We start from the raw sequence: 15,408 nt of genomic DNA on the forward strand, positions 1-15,408 counted from the left end.
GACTATCGCTATTCTATTCTATGTTCTGTCTATATAGATTTGCCTATTCTGGACATTTCATATACAGCCATATAAGGCCTTTTATGACTGGGATAATCCCCTATCTTAAAGTCCAGGCCTTGAGCTCAGAGCTTTGGCCTATAACCATAGCCAGTGAGAATTAGATACAATCATTTTGACATTGTTGTATTTATTTTTTACCACCTTAGGGTAAGTTCCTGTTTGTGGTAATGTCCTTCTTGAATAAATGTGTTTTCATTTTGAAAGTTATATTTAAATGACAAGATTAAGCAAATAGTAGAAATGGTGTATGAATGTCTGAAGGTTGGGAAGATGGGATGTGAATGAAGTTTGGAAAACACTAGATTGTCTGATTTGAGGCTTTCCAGGATGTAGTTGGAAAACCACCCTATTCTTCCATTTCACTCTCCTAACAATTTCTCAGAAGAAGTGCATCATTTTACTGATGAAGAAACAGGTATAGCAAAGTTAACTATGGTAGCTTGTCCAAGGTCACATAGCTAGTAACAGAACCTAGATTTAACCCAAGGTCTAATTTCCAACAACCACCTTTTAACCAAGTTTGAAAGTAAAACTGGGGGTGAGAAATGGACTAGCAGACTTGAGAGAGGACCCTAGCCACTAGACCAAAACATGTGGGGACCAGGCTGGTTAAGTTGTTTTGGGTACACCTTCAAAGTACGTGTGTACTCAGTCGTGTCTGACTCTTTGGGGCTGCATGGTTGGTAGGCCGTCAGGCTCCTTTATCAATGGGATTTTCCAGGCAAGAATACTGCAATGGGTTGCCATTCTTACTTCAGGGGATCTTCCCAACCCAGGGAGTGAACCCACATCTCTTGTATCTCCTGCATTGGCAGGCAGATTCTTTACCACTGCACCAGCTGGGAAGCCCCTTCAAACAAATAATCAATTATTAAAAAACACACATACACACTGTAATTTATGACTCAAAGCAGAAATTCCATCTGAGGCAATGTTGGGATTTTCTTCCTCTCTCAAGGGCACACAAGAATCCAAGAGGTGTTGCCTGGATAACTAGAGATGTGGTGTGTGTGTTTTGGTGCCAGGGAGAGTCTTAATTCCATGGTGGGAGAAATTCCAGTTAAGGAATTCAAGACGTTATACTAGAGAGGTGTCCCCCTAATTCACATGGTAGCTGCATCTGCAGTTTCTTATAAGTAAAGTCACTTCTGAGAAGATGCCATGACACCCCACTTTCCTCTCAAATCCCCGATAGGCCCAGGAGTTAGCATCTGAACCCAGCTTTCCATAGCAGTGCAGGAGACATGGGTTCAGTCCCTGGTTGTGGGAACTAAGATCTTGCAAACCGTGTGGCACAGCCAATATAATAAAAAATAAAAACTTTTTAAAAAAGAGAAGCTGAACCAAAAAAGTTCAAAAGGAAAAACTAGGGAATTAAATATTCATAGAGGGCTTTGAAAAGCTCTGACACATTCCTGGGTATCCCTAGAAGGCCACAAGCACATGTAGAAAAGACCTGAGAAGACCCCAAACTCACCTCTAGCTGACCTTAATGCTCTGTGCAAGCAAGAAGTGGAAGTTAAAGCAGTGTTGCACACGTACACACAGTCCCTCAAAGGACTAGGAGATTTACTAGTTGGAGGCATTAGTTGTCCAATCATTAGCTGACCACTAAGCAAGTTAATTGAGCACAGACTTTAGTGGCCATGCACAAAGAATACAGTCTTTACAGAATTAACCTAGGAAAGTTCATAAATAGCAGCAAGAACAACAACAAAGCCTGAGGAGGGGGAGAATCTGACTTTTGGAGTGGCCACATTATAATATTTAAGATGTCACTGTTGGGAATTCTCTGACAGTCCAGTGGTTAGGACTCCATGCTTTCACTGCTGACGGCCTGGGTTCAATCTCTGGTTGAAGAGTTAAAATCCCACAAGCCACACAGTGCAGCCAAAAAAAGAGATGTCATTTTCAACAACAACAAAATAATTATGAGACACATACATACATATCAAATAGAAATAGAAGTTCTGGAGCTTAACAATACAAAAATACAACTGAAATGAAAGATTCAGTTAACAGGGCTCTGTAGCAGATTTGAGTTGGCAAAAGAATCAACACAATTGAAGGCACGTCAATTGAGGTTACTCAGTCTGAGGAACAGAAAGAAAAAAAAAAGAATAGTGTCCCCAGAGACCTGTGGGATATCATCAGGTGTACTAATATACACATAATGAGAGTCCTAGAAGGAGAGATGAGGACTGTGTAGAAAGAGTATTTGAAGAAATAATTTTCCCAAATTTGATTTTTTAAAAAATTAATCTACACAGCCACAAAGCTCAAAGTAGGATAAACTGAAAGAGACTCACATCTAAACACATCATTATCAAACTGTCAAAAGACAGAGTACTAAAAGCAGCAAGAGAAAAAGCAAATCATAATATACAAGGAATCTCCCATAAGATTAACAGCTAACTTCCTATCAGAAACTATGGAGGCCAGAAAACAGTGAGATAACATATGCAAAGTGCTGAAAGACTAAAGCTGTCAACCAAGAAATCTATACCCAGCAAAACAATCCTTCAAAAAAAAAAAAAAAAAAAAAAGGTGAAATTAAGACATTCCCAGATCAACAAAAATGGAGAGAATTTGTTCCTAGCAGAGTTACCCTACAAGAAATAGAGAGGCAATCCTTTAGGCTGAAATGGAAGGACTAGACAGTAACTCAAATCCACATGAGAAAATAAAGAATATCAGTAAAAGAAACTATGTAAGTACATGAAAAAGACAGTACAAATACATTTTGTTTATAATTTTATTTTATATGTTTTAAAGACAACTGAAAAATGCAATAATTGTAAAGTGGGGTTTATGGGCTTACAGTAAATTAAGATGTAATCTGTTTGGCAATAATAGCACAAAGTAGGTGTGAGAGAAGGGAGCTATATAGGAGCAACTTTTTACGTACTAGTGAAATTAAGTTGGCATTAACATGAACTAGATTGCTTTAAGTAGACATGTTAATTGTAATCCCCAAGGAAACCACTGAAAAAGTAACTCAAAAGAATAGACTAAAAGAAACAAGGGAAGTAAAATGGAATACTAGAAAATATTTAACACAAAAAGAAAGCAGTAGTAGAAAAACAAGAACAAAAAGTGAAAGGCATATAGATAACAAGTAGCAAAATGACAGATGTAAATCCTATCTATTAGCAATTACATTAAGTGTAAATAAACACTGCAGTCAAAAGATAGAGATTTGGCAGATATTTAAAAATCAATTTAAAAAACCCAAATTGATCCAACTATATGATATCTTTATAATCAATGACATAAATAGGTTGAAACTAAAAAGAAAAAGATATACAAGAGTAACTATAAGAGATGTGGAGTGGCTATGGAATTACTAGACAAAACAGAATCCAAAACAAATCTTGTTACTAGAGACAAAAGATATTTTATGATAATAAAAAGGTTGACCTATCTAGAAGACATAATAATTATAAATACATAGGTGCCTAGAAACAGAACCCCAAAATACCTGAAATTAAAACTGACAAAACTGAGGGAAGAAATAGACAACTCAGTAATAATTGTTGAAGACTTCAATACTTTTGACAATGGATAAAATAGATAGAAGATCAGAAAGGAAACAAATCTAACAGTAGTGGAGTAGGTTTCCTATCTATTTCATTCCTAGGAACTATGATTAAGTACCATTGCCAAAGACCTCTGCTAGCCAAGAAATCAGATTGCCTGGTGGTCCCTGCTGCCCTTTACAACTGATGCATCTACCTTGTCTGGATCCCCTCATGTGTGTATTAGTTGCTCAATCGTGTCTGACTCTTTGCAACCCCATGGACTGTAGCCCAACAGGCTCCTCTATCCATGGAATTCTCCAGGCAAGAATACTGGAGTGGGTAGCCATTCCCTTCTGCAAGGGATCTTTCTGACTCAGGGATTGAACTCAGGTTTTCTGTATTGCCGGCAGATTCTTTATGGTCTGAGCCACCAGGAAAGCCCAGATCCCATCATACCCACTGATATTAGGGAGCCTCTCCTCAACTGGTGATATCCTCTATAAGCATGGAGGTGCTCCCTTCAATGTTTTAGCAAAGAAATTGTCTTCTGGGTCCTCTCACTGAATACAGTTGACAGATTGCACATGATAAATCTAATCTATCACACTAAGCCTTTAGATTCTCTCTTCTATGTGATACCAGGAACACTGTAGCATCTTGACCTCATTAAGTACAGACTACTATTAGGTCCAAAATTCAGTTAGCTAACCAAGTGATTTCTTAGTGCCAACTTCTTAGCACATTAAATCTGGGATCTTTAGTAAATATACCCATAAATGAATGTGGCTCTAGCTAGAGTTATAACTTACCCTCATTGCTCTAACACCCTTAAAACCCATTCTCACGCACTTCTTAGGCTTCTGTCAACATATTCAGTTCAGTTCAGTTCAGTCGCTCAGTCACATCCGACTCTTTGTGACCCCATGAATTGCAGCACACCAGGCCTCCCTGTCCATCACTAACTCCTGGAGTTCACTCAGACTCAGTCCATTGAGTCGGTGATGCCATCCAGCCATCTCATCCTCTGTCGTCCCCTTCTCCCCCTGCCCCCAATCCCTCCCAGCATCAGAGTCTTTTCCAATGAGTCAACTCTTCGCATGAGGTGGCCAAAGTACTGGAGTTTCAGCTTTAGCATCATTCCTTCCAAAGAACACCCAGGGCTGATCTCCTTTAGAATGGACTGGTTGGATCTCCTTGAAGTCCAAGGGACTCTCAAGAGTCTTCTCCAACACCACAGTTCAAAAGCATCAGTTCTTCGGCACTCAGCTTTCTTCACAGTCCGAATCTCACATCCATACATGACCACAGGAAAAACCATAGCCTTGACTAGACGGACCTTTGTTGGCCAAGTAATGTCTCTGCTTTTCAATATGCTATCTAGGTTGGTCATAACTTTCCTTCCAAGCAGTGTCTTTTAATTTCATGGCTGCAGTCACCATCTGCAGTGATTTTGGAGCCCCCAAAAATAAAGTCTGACAGTGTTTCCACTGTTTCCCCATCTATTTCCCATGAAGTAATGGGACCAGATGCCATGATCTTAGTTTTCTGAATGTTGAGCTTTAAGCCCACTTTTTCACTCTCCTCTTTCACTTTCATCAAGAGACTTTTTAGTTCCTCTTCACTTTCTGCCACATATTAGCAATGTATTACAATTCTTCCAATGTATAAGATGTTCCTAACTGGATCATAATGTGTACCTGTTTCCCTGGAATATGTTGAGATTTGACTCTAGTTAAAGGCTTAAAACTCAACATTCAAAAAACAAAGATCATGGCATCTGGTCCCATCAATTCATGACAAACAGATGGGGAAACAATGAGAGACTTTATTTTGGGGGGCTCCAAAATCACTGCAGATGGTGACATGCAGCCATGCAATTAAAAGATGCTTGCTCTTTGGAAGAAAAGCTATGACCAACCTAGACAGCAGAAACATTACTTTGCCAACAAAGGTCCATCTAGTCAAAGCTATGGTTTTTCCAGTAGTCATGTGTGGATGTGAAAGTTGAACTATAAAGAAAGCTGAGCACTGAAGAATTAATGCTTTTGAACTGTAGTGTTGGAGAAGACTCTTACGAGTCCCTTGGACTGCAAGGAGATCAAACCAGTCAATCCTAAAGGAAATCAGTCCTGAATATTCATTGGAAGGACTGATGCTGAAGCTGAAACTCCAATACTTTGGCCACCAGATGCAAAGAACTGACTCCTTGGAAAAGACCCTGATGCTGGGAAAGATTGAAGGCAGGAGAAGGGGATGACAGAGGATGAGATGGTTTAATGGCCTCACCGACTCGATGGACATGAGTTTGAGCAAATTCTGGGAGTTGGTGATGGACGGGTAAGCCTGGTGTGCTGCAGTCCATGAGGTTGCAACAAGTCGGACATGACTGAATGACTGAGCTGAACTGAAAGACTTATAGGCAGCAGGGGAGATGAATTTTGAGTGGAATGAGCGCCTCTTTTCAAGGCATTTGCCCCAGGTAAAGTTATCACAGGGTTTTCAAACAGAGAAAAGTTAGTTTCATTAGACACAGGAGAGCAAGCTACTTCCAATGGCAAAAGAGACTCAGAATGACTTGGGAGTTCAATGTTGTCTCCTTTGTCTGATTCTAACCACATGCGCCCTTCCAAATTTCTGCACCCTATTCTTTCCTGATTGATGGCCTAGATTTCCCATAACAAATTTGTTAAGACAGTGAATTCAGTTGTCATTTTGTCTCTAATCACTCAAGGGCACTGCAAAGAATCCATCCTACCACACAGTCTAGAGTTACTACTGCTGCCGTAGGAGCAGGAGAAGCAGCCAGTTGGACTCCCAAGGCATATGCTTTACTTGTCACCCCGTCACAATCAGCCACAGGTGATAGTTTGATTAACTGTGATGCAACTGCATGGTGTGGTTTATTAGCATCCTATTTCCCATTGACTAGAGCTCAGCACTCAAGGTTGTGACCATATCACTGCAAAATCCCATCTCTGTGGGTCTTTCTCCTAGAACCACTCCCAGAACCAATTATTGTATCAGTCAGGGTCCAACCAGGAGGCAGAAGCCACCATGGGAAAGCTTAACATAAAGAACTATTGATAGGAATAATAGGGAAATGGCTAACGAGGGCTAAAGAGACTTCTAAAGAATACAGAATTAGATATTAAGATCAGCTACTATCCCTAGGACTGATGTAGAGAGCCCAAGACAGATCCCTTTCCCACCAGGCTGAGATCAGACTTCATTTGAAAGGACCAGGCAGACAAACTGCTGACGGCCTTACCTATGTGACTTCCTGGAAATTGGCCCTCTGGGGTGTCGGGTGAAGCTGCTAATCATGGAGCATTGCTAGAACCAAGATTGCAGGAGGTGTTCTCTACAGGAGCCGGGTGCTGGAGAGCTTTATCAGTACAGGGATCAGCACAGTAGAAAGTCATGCCACTGTGGAGTCACATGGTAGAGAATATACACTCAGTGAGAGCCAGGTGCTGGAGAAAGTGGCACTGAGAAAGGAATCAAGCACTGCCAACATTAGAGAAAGTGAGCTTGGTAAGAACACAGTGCTGGAGAAAATCAGACTGCTCCCGTCCTCAAGTGTTGGAAAAAGCATGCTCTGCAGATCAGTGTGAGAGAAAGCTGTGTGAGGGTCAGGACGGGTGGTGTACATAAGGAGTCCAAGTGCTGAGTCCAGTCACTGCAAAGGCAACATGTGGTCTGGGGTCAGTGGTGTCCACATGGAGGTAGAGAGGTAAGGTAATGTGGTTGCAAGTTGGGAGCTGTGAGCTCATCAAAGTACTCCTCACTGTCATCTCTAAGGCAGGGAACCCCTGGATGTGCCCACATACATGTGCCCATGCAAGACTGTGCAACGGAGCAAGAAAAAAGCCTCAACAGTACCAGAACCAGGAAGAGCATCTCCTTCCTCTTTCAATGTCCCTCCAGCGCCCTCTACTGACAAAGCTTAACATCATGTTCACTGCAAGGAGAAACGAGTACATAGTCCAGTCCAGTATCTCAGAGCAAATACTAAAGCGTAAATTTGGAGCTGAGAGGCAGTAACTTGAAAACTGGCATAGTGGCAGAATCCCCACATAGTCTCTCTGAACCACAGACTGGGGACCAATATAGCAAGACAGGCTAAGTGAAAGTCCCACTTGCTACAAAGACAACAAACCAGTAAAAATACCACATCCCTGGGAGAAGTGCAGAAATTCATGCCAAAGAATTGAAAGAAGCAGGGGTAGTGAGACATCACATACCCATTTAACCCGCCAGTCTGGCCTGTTCAGAAGTCAGATGGAGAATAACTGCGGACCAGCATGAACTGAATCGGGTGATGATTCCAATTGCAGCTGCTGTCCCAGCTTTAGTACCTTTCCCCTGATGTTTGGTAATTGACTAGCGACTTGGCTTTTTCTCCATACCAACATGCAAGGTCCACCAGAGCAGTTTCCTCTCTAGCTGGCAACGCCACTGTATATCTTCAGGATGCTCCAGGGATCTGTCAATTCCGATCTGCTGTAATATAGTCTACAAAGATCTCAGTCATCTTAACATCCCACAGACCACCACACCGGTCCACTATATTGAGAACATTATTGGATCTGATGAGCAGCAAGTAACAAGTACCTTAATTGTCCTAATAAGACATATGCAAACTAGAAGGTGGGAGATAAATGCCCTCTAAAGACTCAGGGGATACTTCTCTGGGGGTTCAGTGGTTGAGAATCCACCTGCTAATGCAGGGGACATGAGTTCAATCCCTGGTCCGAGAAAATTTGACATGCTGCAGGCAACTAAGCCCCTGCACCACAGCCACTGAAGCCTGTGCTCTGGAGTCCATGCTCCGCAACCAGAGAAACCACTGCAATGAGGAGCCCTCACACCACAACTAGAGAGCAGCCCCTGCTCATCACAACTAGAGAAAGCCCACGTGTAGTAACGAAGACTGAGCATAGCCAAAAAAAAAAAAAAAGATTCAGGGGACTGTCACTCCAGTGAAGTCTCTGGAGATTCAGTGGCCAGAGTATGTAAAGATATCTCCTCCAAGGTGAAAGACCAGTTGCTCTCATACAACCTACTCCCCCTCATAGAGGAACAGTGCTTGGTAGGCATGTATGGATTTTGGAGGCAATGTAGCTCGTCAGTAAAGCCGCCTGGGAGGTGCCAGTTTTGAGTAGAGAGCAGGGCAAGAGAAGGTTCTATAACACTTTCAAGGTGCCCTGTCGCTGTACCAATGATCCAGCAAAGCCAGTGACATTCCAGCAAGCACCAAGAGCAGAATCAAAGCACAGACTCACAGGATTTTCGATAAGTGTAGGCTCTTTCCTATAGACAACTGTTCTACTTTTCAGAAACAGTCTCTGAGGAGCTCTTTGGTGGTCCAGTGGTTGAGAATCAGCCTTGCTATGAGGGGATGCAGGTTCAATCCCTGGTCAGGGTAACTAAGATCCCACATGCAGCAGAGCTACTGAGCCCACGCACTCTGGAGCCCATGTGCCATAACTCAAGAGTCTGTTGCACAGCACCTGATGCAGCCAAATAAATATCTTAAAAAATCTGTAGTTTAAGGGACTTCCAGGTGGTCCAGTGGCTAAGACTCCAAGCTCCCAATGCAGGGGAACCAGGTTTGATCCCTGGTCAGGGAACTAGATCTAAGACCCATAGCAAATAAAGAAATATTTTTTAAAAATCTATAACTTAAAAAAGAAACAGTCTCTGGCTTGCTCTTGGGACATGGTAGGAACTGAACACGTAGCCAGCAGATATCGGGTGACCAAGCAACCTGAATACTCATCATGAAAGGATGTTGTCTGACCAACCCAACTGTGAGGTTGGGTGTACACAGCAGCAATCTATCATCACCTGAGATAAGAGACCAAGCTTGGAAAGGTCCAGAAGTTACGAGCCATTTACAGGAGCAGGTGGCTTCTTGACCTTCTCTCCCTCCATCACTGGCTGTGCCTTTCTAGGGTGTCCTTTACACCCAGCTGACTGATGAAGAAAAGACTCAAGCCTGTTTACAGGTGACTCTGGCTGATAGGCTGTTATGAGCTGTCGGTGGACAGCCACAGCTCCCCCCACCAGCTGGGTGACCCTGAAGGACACTGGTGAAGAAAAATCCTCACAGTGGACAGAGCTTTGAGCAGTGCCTTCGGCTCTTCACTATGTCTGGTGGGTGAAATGACCAGAAGTATGAACCTGTATTAATTGATGGACGGTTGCTAAGGTTTGGCTGGCTGGTCAGGAACTTGAGAAGAACAGAATTGGAAGATGGGTGACAAGAACTTTGAGTCCTTATGGCCCTTCTATTTTTTGCACCAGGTCTTATTTGCAGCATGTGGGTGCTTTGTTGCAGCATGGGGAATCTAGTTCCCTGACCAGGAATTGAACCTGGGCCCCCTTCGTTGGGAACATGAGTTTTAACCATTGGACCATCAGGGAAGTCCATTATAGCCCTTATTTTAACAATCTTCCTCAATCAGTTGTTCTTCAGTTGGAGCCATTTCATTCAGGGGTCCTGCTTTGTCTTCTCTCCTCTGTGGGAGGAGTCCTTAGTCCTCCTCAATGGGTTGTTAGCTTCTCTTTATCTGTTCATGAGTTTATTTCCTCTGACCACTCGGAATAGCACTTTAGCTTCTCTCAAACAGCTGCTGCTGCTAAGTCGCTTCAGTCGTGTCCGACTCTGTGCGACCCTGTAGACGGCAGCCCACCAGGCTCCCCTGTCCCTGGGATTCTCCAGGCAAGAACACTGGAGTGGGTTACCATTTCCTTCTCCATTGCATGAAAGTGAAAAGTGAAAATGAAGTCACTCAGTCGTGTCTGACTCTTCGGGACCCCATGGACTGCAGCCTACCAGGCTCCTCCATCCATGGGATTTTCCAGGCAAGAGTACTGGAGTGGGGTGCCATTGCCTTCTCCACTCTCAAACAGAGGCAAGGAGTATAAGAGAGCAATGTTCTCCTGAATAGGCCAGGGTATTACTTTGCTTGGGCTGCCGTAACAAAGTACCACAGACTGGTGACTGAAACCACAGAAATTTGTTTTCTCACAGCTTTATTTATTGGTGATGCAGCAAGGCATGTGGGATCTTAGTTCCCCAACCAGGCATCAAACCCATACCCCCTGCAGTGGAAGCAGGGAGTCTTAAAACCACTGGACCACCAAGGAAGTGACTTAATCTCCTCTTCTCTTAAGGATACCAGTCATGTTGGATTAGGGCCCTCCTTCATGACCTTATTTTAACTTCATTACCTCTTAAAAGACCCTATCTCCCAACAGAGTCACATTCTGAAGTAGCAGGTGTTATGATTTCAGCACATGAATTCGAGGGGGGTGCACAATTCAGCCCTTAGGAACCAGTACTGAACACATTTGAAGACACTTATCCTGCTGCTAAGACACAAAGGAGAGGAAACCTCGCTGACGGGGCTCTTCTCCAGTCAGTCTGCCTCTACAGCTCCCTTGCAGGTCCTCAGAGGTGAGCAGACTAGAGAGGCTCTTCCGAGGCTCTATGTCTGGGGGAAAAGAGGGAGCCCCCGTAACGCCCCTCTTCCTGAGTTCTAGGCCATGTTACTAAACCCCAGAATTCATGATTTATCCACCCACCGTCACTGGTAGGACGGGACCATGACAGGCCTCCCCTTGTGAAACCTGGTATATAGAGGAGTAAAGCAGAACTCCCAAGTGGAAAAACATCAAGAAACTGGAATATAGATACATTTCTCTTTCCTAAAGTGAAAGTGGCTCAGTCATGTCTGACTCTTTGCAACCCCATGGACTCAGGCCAGAATACTGGAGGGGGTAGCCTTTCCCTTCTCCAGGAGATCTTCCCAACTCAGGGATCAAACCCAGGTCTCCCACATTGCAGGCAGATTCTTTGCCAGCTGAGCCACAAGGGAAGCTCTTTCCTAAGGAAGGCAGGAAAGAGGGAGTCCTTGAAAGGATTCCCCTCTTTAGTCAGGCTCTTTTTTTTTTTTAAGATTTTTGTTTGTTTGTTTTATGTGGAGCATTTTTAAAGTCTTCATTGAATTTATTACAATACTATTTCTGGTTTATGTTTTGGTTTCTTGGCCTCCAGGCTTGTGGGATCTTAGCTTCCCTACTAGGGACTGAACTGCACCCCCTGCGTTGGAAAGCAAAGTCTTAACCACTAGGCCACCAGGGAGGTCCCTCTGGCCAGGTTCTTTCATGAAACCAAGTGTATTCATTTTCCCTTGCTCCGTAACAAATGAGCCCAAACTTAGAGTTTAAAGTGAGACTCATTTATTATCTCACATTTTTGTTGATCAGAGACTATGGGCTTGGCTGGGTTCTCAGTTTAGGGTTTTATAAAGTGAAAGTGGCTCAGTCGTGTCCAACTCTTTGCGACCCCATGGACTATACAGTCCATGGAATTCTCCAGGCCAGAATACTGGAGTGGATAGCCTTTACCCTTCTCCAGGGGATCTTCCCAACTCAGGGATCGAACCAGGGTCTCCTGCATTGCAGGCGGATTCTTTACCAACTGAACTATCTAGGGAAGCCTAGGGCCTCATAAGGCCCAAGTCAAGTTGCTGACTGAGGTGGGTTCTTACCTAGAAGCTGTAGGGACAAATCCACTTCCATGTGAGTTCCATTTGTTGGCCAAATTCAGTTCCTTACAGTGTAGGATGTCTCCATGCTGGCTGTCGGGGTGGAGGGTGGGTGTCAGCTCTTTCAGAGGCCTCCAAAGGGAATTCCTTGGCGGTCCAGTGGTTAGGACTCCGCGCTTCCATTGTATGGGGCCTAGGTTGGATCCTTGGGCAGGGAATTAAGATCCCACAGGGACAATAAAAAGGCCATTGCATTCCTCATCACACGGGTCCCTTCGTCAGCAAGCCAGCAGGGGCTCCAGTCCTCCTCATGCTTCACATCTCTGATTTCCTCTTCCGCCACCTGCTGGAGAAACCTCTCCTAAACAGCTACCTGATTGGTTGATAATCTCCCTATCTTAACCTCAGCTGACTTGGATCTTTAATTACACCTCCAAAAACCCCTTCACAGCAGTACCCAGATTAGCATTTGATTGAAGAACCAAGGGGCAGGAATTTTAGAGGGTTATCTTTAGAATTCTGCCTACCAGACAGGAATCCCCGTCTTGGCCTTGAGAGAGAGCCGTCCCCCTCTGCCAGAGGCTTCTTAGGTCCTTGTTGTTTAGTCGCTATGTAGTGTCTGACTCTGTGTGACCCCATGGACTGTAGCCCCCCAGGCTCCTCTGTCCAGGGGATTCTCCAGACAAGAATACTGGAGTGGGTTACCATTTCCTTCTCCAGGGGATCTTTGTGACCTAGGGATTCAACCCGAGTCGCCTGCTTGGCAGGCGGATTCTTTACCACTGAGCCACCTGGGAAGCCCTCTTAGATCCTAGCCTGGCACCAAAGATAAAAAAATGTGGGCCATGTGCTCCTCTGGAGAGACCAGTCAGCTCCTCAGCTGGTTCATAAATTCTTAGCAACTTGGTGTGAAAAAGATGCCCTTTCCTTATACAGACCTCTGTTCACCACAATGTGAGTGGCACCCCCCAAGAGTTGTGCAGAGCACATGTACTGCTCTGAGCAGTGGCCCTAATCCCCGTGGGATCAGATACACTGCACTTCCCAACCACTTGCCCACACTAGCTGTTGTCTATAGAGACATTTTTTTCCCAGAACATCTCTTTCTGACATTCTTCATTGATTTTTTTTTTTAATTTTTATTTATTTAATTTTTGGCTGCACTGGGTCTTTGTTGTTGTTTGAGGGGTTTCTCTAGTTGCGGTGCCTGGGCTTCTCATTGCAGTAGTTTCTCTTATTGCAGAACACTGCTCTAGGGCACAGGCTCAGTGGTTGTGGCACACGGGCTTAGTTGCTCTGCAGCAGGTGGGATCTTCCCGGACCAGAGATCAAACCTGTGTCCCCTGCATCTGCAGGCAGAGTTCCAACCACCAGGGAAGTTCCACTGGCTTATTTTTATCTGTTGATGATTTTGGGGAAATACAAAATAAAATGGTCATTAGTTGACCTGAATAGGGTGATGAATTAGTACTCAGAAAAAAAATTTTTTTATCCACTGGTTGGATCTAAACTGTTTGGTCATATCTAAGTAAATAGCCAAGAACTTCCAAGGAACAAACCCTGAAGTCAGCAATATTAAGGCAAAAACAGAAGCCACCGTTACTCAAAGCCCATACATATATGTAGATATAGATTGGATATATAAACACAACATGCACGCACTCATATATACACACTTATATACATATAACCTCATTTAACCTTCACAGGAACCCTATCAATTAGGCATGACATTGTTCTCCCCACCAGACAGGCAAGAAAACTGAGGCCTGGTTACTTGCCCAAGGTTAAGGATGAAAAGAAGCTGAGTCAGAACTCAGATCTATGCCATCTGATTGATGCAAAGCCCATGCTCCTAACCACTTAGTGGAAATTAGCTGAGTGTCTATGCCCTGAATCGAGGCCTTTGCTCTCTGCCTCTTGCATCAAAGCCAGGGTTACCCTCTGGTGAGCCCAGTGGCCCAATCTGGGACAGGGAAGAGGCCAGGCGGAATGTCTTAGTTGTATTCATAGGAAGGGTTTCCCAGGTGGCTCAGTGGTAAAAAAAATTCCTGCTGCTAATGCAGGAGATGTGGGTTCAATTCCTGGGTCAGGAAGATTCCCTGGAGAAGGAAATGGCAACCCATTCCAGTATTCTTGCCTGGAGAATCCCATGGACAGAGGAGCATGGCAGGCTACCGTCCACGGGGTGGCAAAGAGTCAGACACAACTGAAGCAACTTAGCACGCACGCACATATGTATTCATGGGGATGACCTGCAGGGAAAAGGGTGGTAATGAGTAGTTTGTGGCTACAAGAGAGAGATGGCCCGTGGGGCTTGGAAGGCGGAAACACGGTCGGCTTTGTCTTGTTCACCAGGGTATCTCCCACGCCTGACACCTCGCTGGCCCACAGTTAGTGCTTGCTGAATGGCTGAATAGCCACCTGCGACAGCATGCCTGTGATCGCTCCTCGCGGTGTTCTGTCTCTCTGGCGTCTGCTCCTGCTACCAACCTCTTCCCTTTCCAATAAATTAGCATCTGAACTGGATCTGAAAGCGTCCTAGATTGCAGGCCCTGTGGCAAGTGTTTTATGTACATTTTCTCCTTTAAAATGAAGTAAGAACCAGGAAGTTCCCCGGTGGCCTAGTAGTTAGGATTCCAGGCTTTCACTGATGTGGCCCGGGGTTCAATCCCTAGTTGGGGAACAAGCTGCGTGATGAGATTACTTCATATTTCAGGAGGCTTCTGGGCTGGCAGAAATATCCACTACTTTAATGCTCAATTTATTAGACTCCACTAAACAAAATAAAGGAAAAAACAAAGTCATTTTTTATGGGGGATTTAGGCTTTGATTATAAATTTAACCAATTAAAGTATCTTAAGTAATTTAAACTGCAAATACAAATTCAGTAGTCAAAAGATTCTTTTGATTACTTCATATGCTTTAAGGATACACAAATACAATAACAACAGAATTTATTAAACCCATCATCAGGACTTCCCTGGTGGTCCAGTGGTTAGGAATCTGCCAGCCAATGCAGGGGCCATGGGTTTGATCTCTGGTCCAGAAGGATCCCACATGCCACTTGCCTAAAAAATCCACCATCAAATCAGGTTATGAAAGGGATAAGACTATGGATTTAACTTGGTCTTGTCCTTATTCTGACACCTTCTTGAGGTTCCAGTTTTATACCTTTCTAGAGTTTCAGTAATTCTATCAGTTATTATTTTTATACCTTCTTGGAGTTTGGGTAATCCTACTCGATCCAAAAGAAAAAGGCAACT

The sequence above is a fragment of the Bubalus bubalis genome, chromosome 24 (genome assembly GCF_019923935.1).
Source record: "Bubalus bubalis isolate 160015118507 breed Murrah chromosome 24, NDDB_SH_1, whole genome shotgun sequence".
Lineage (NCBI taxonomy): Eukaryota > Metazoa > Chordata > Mammalia > Artiodactyla > Bovidae > Bubalus > Bubalus bubalis.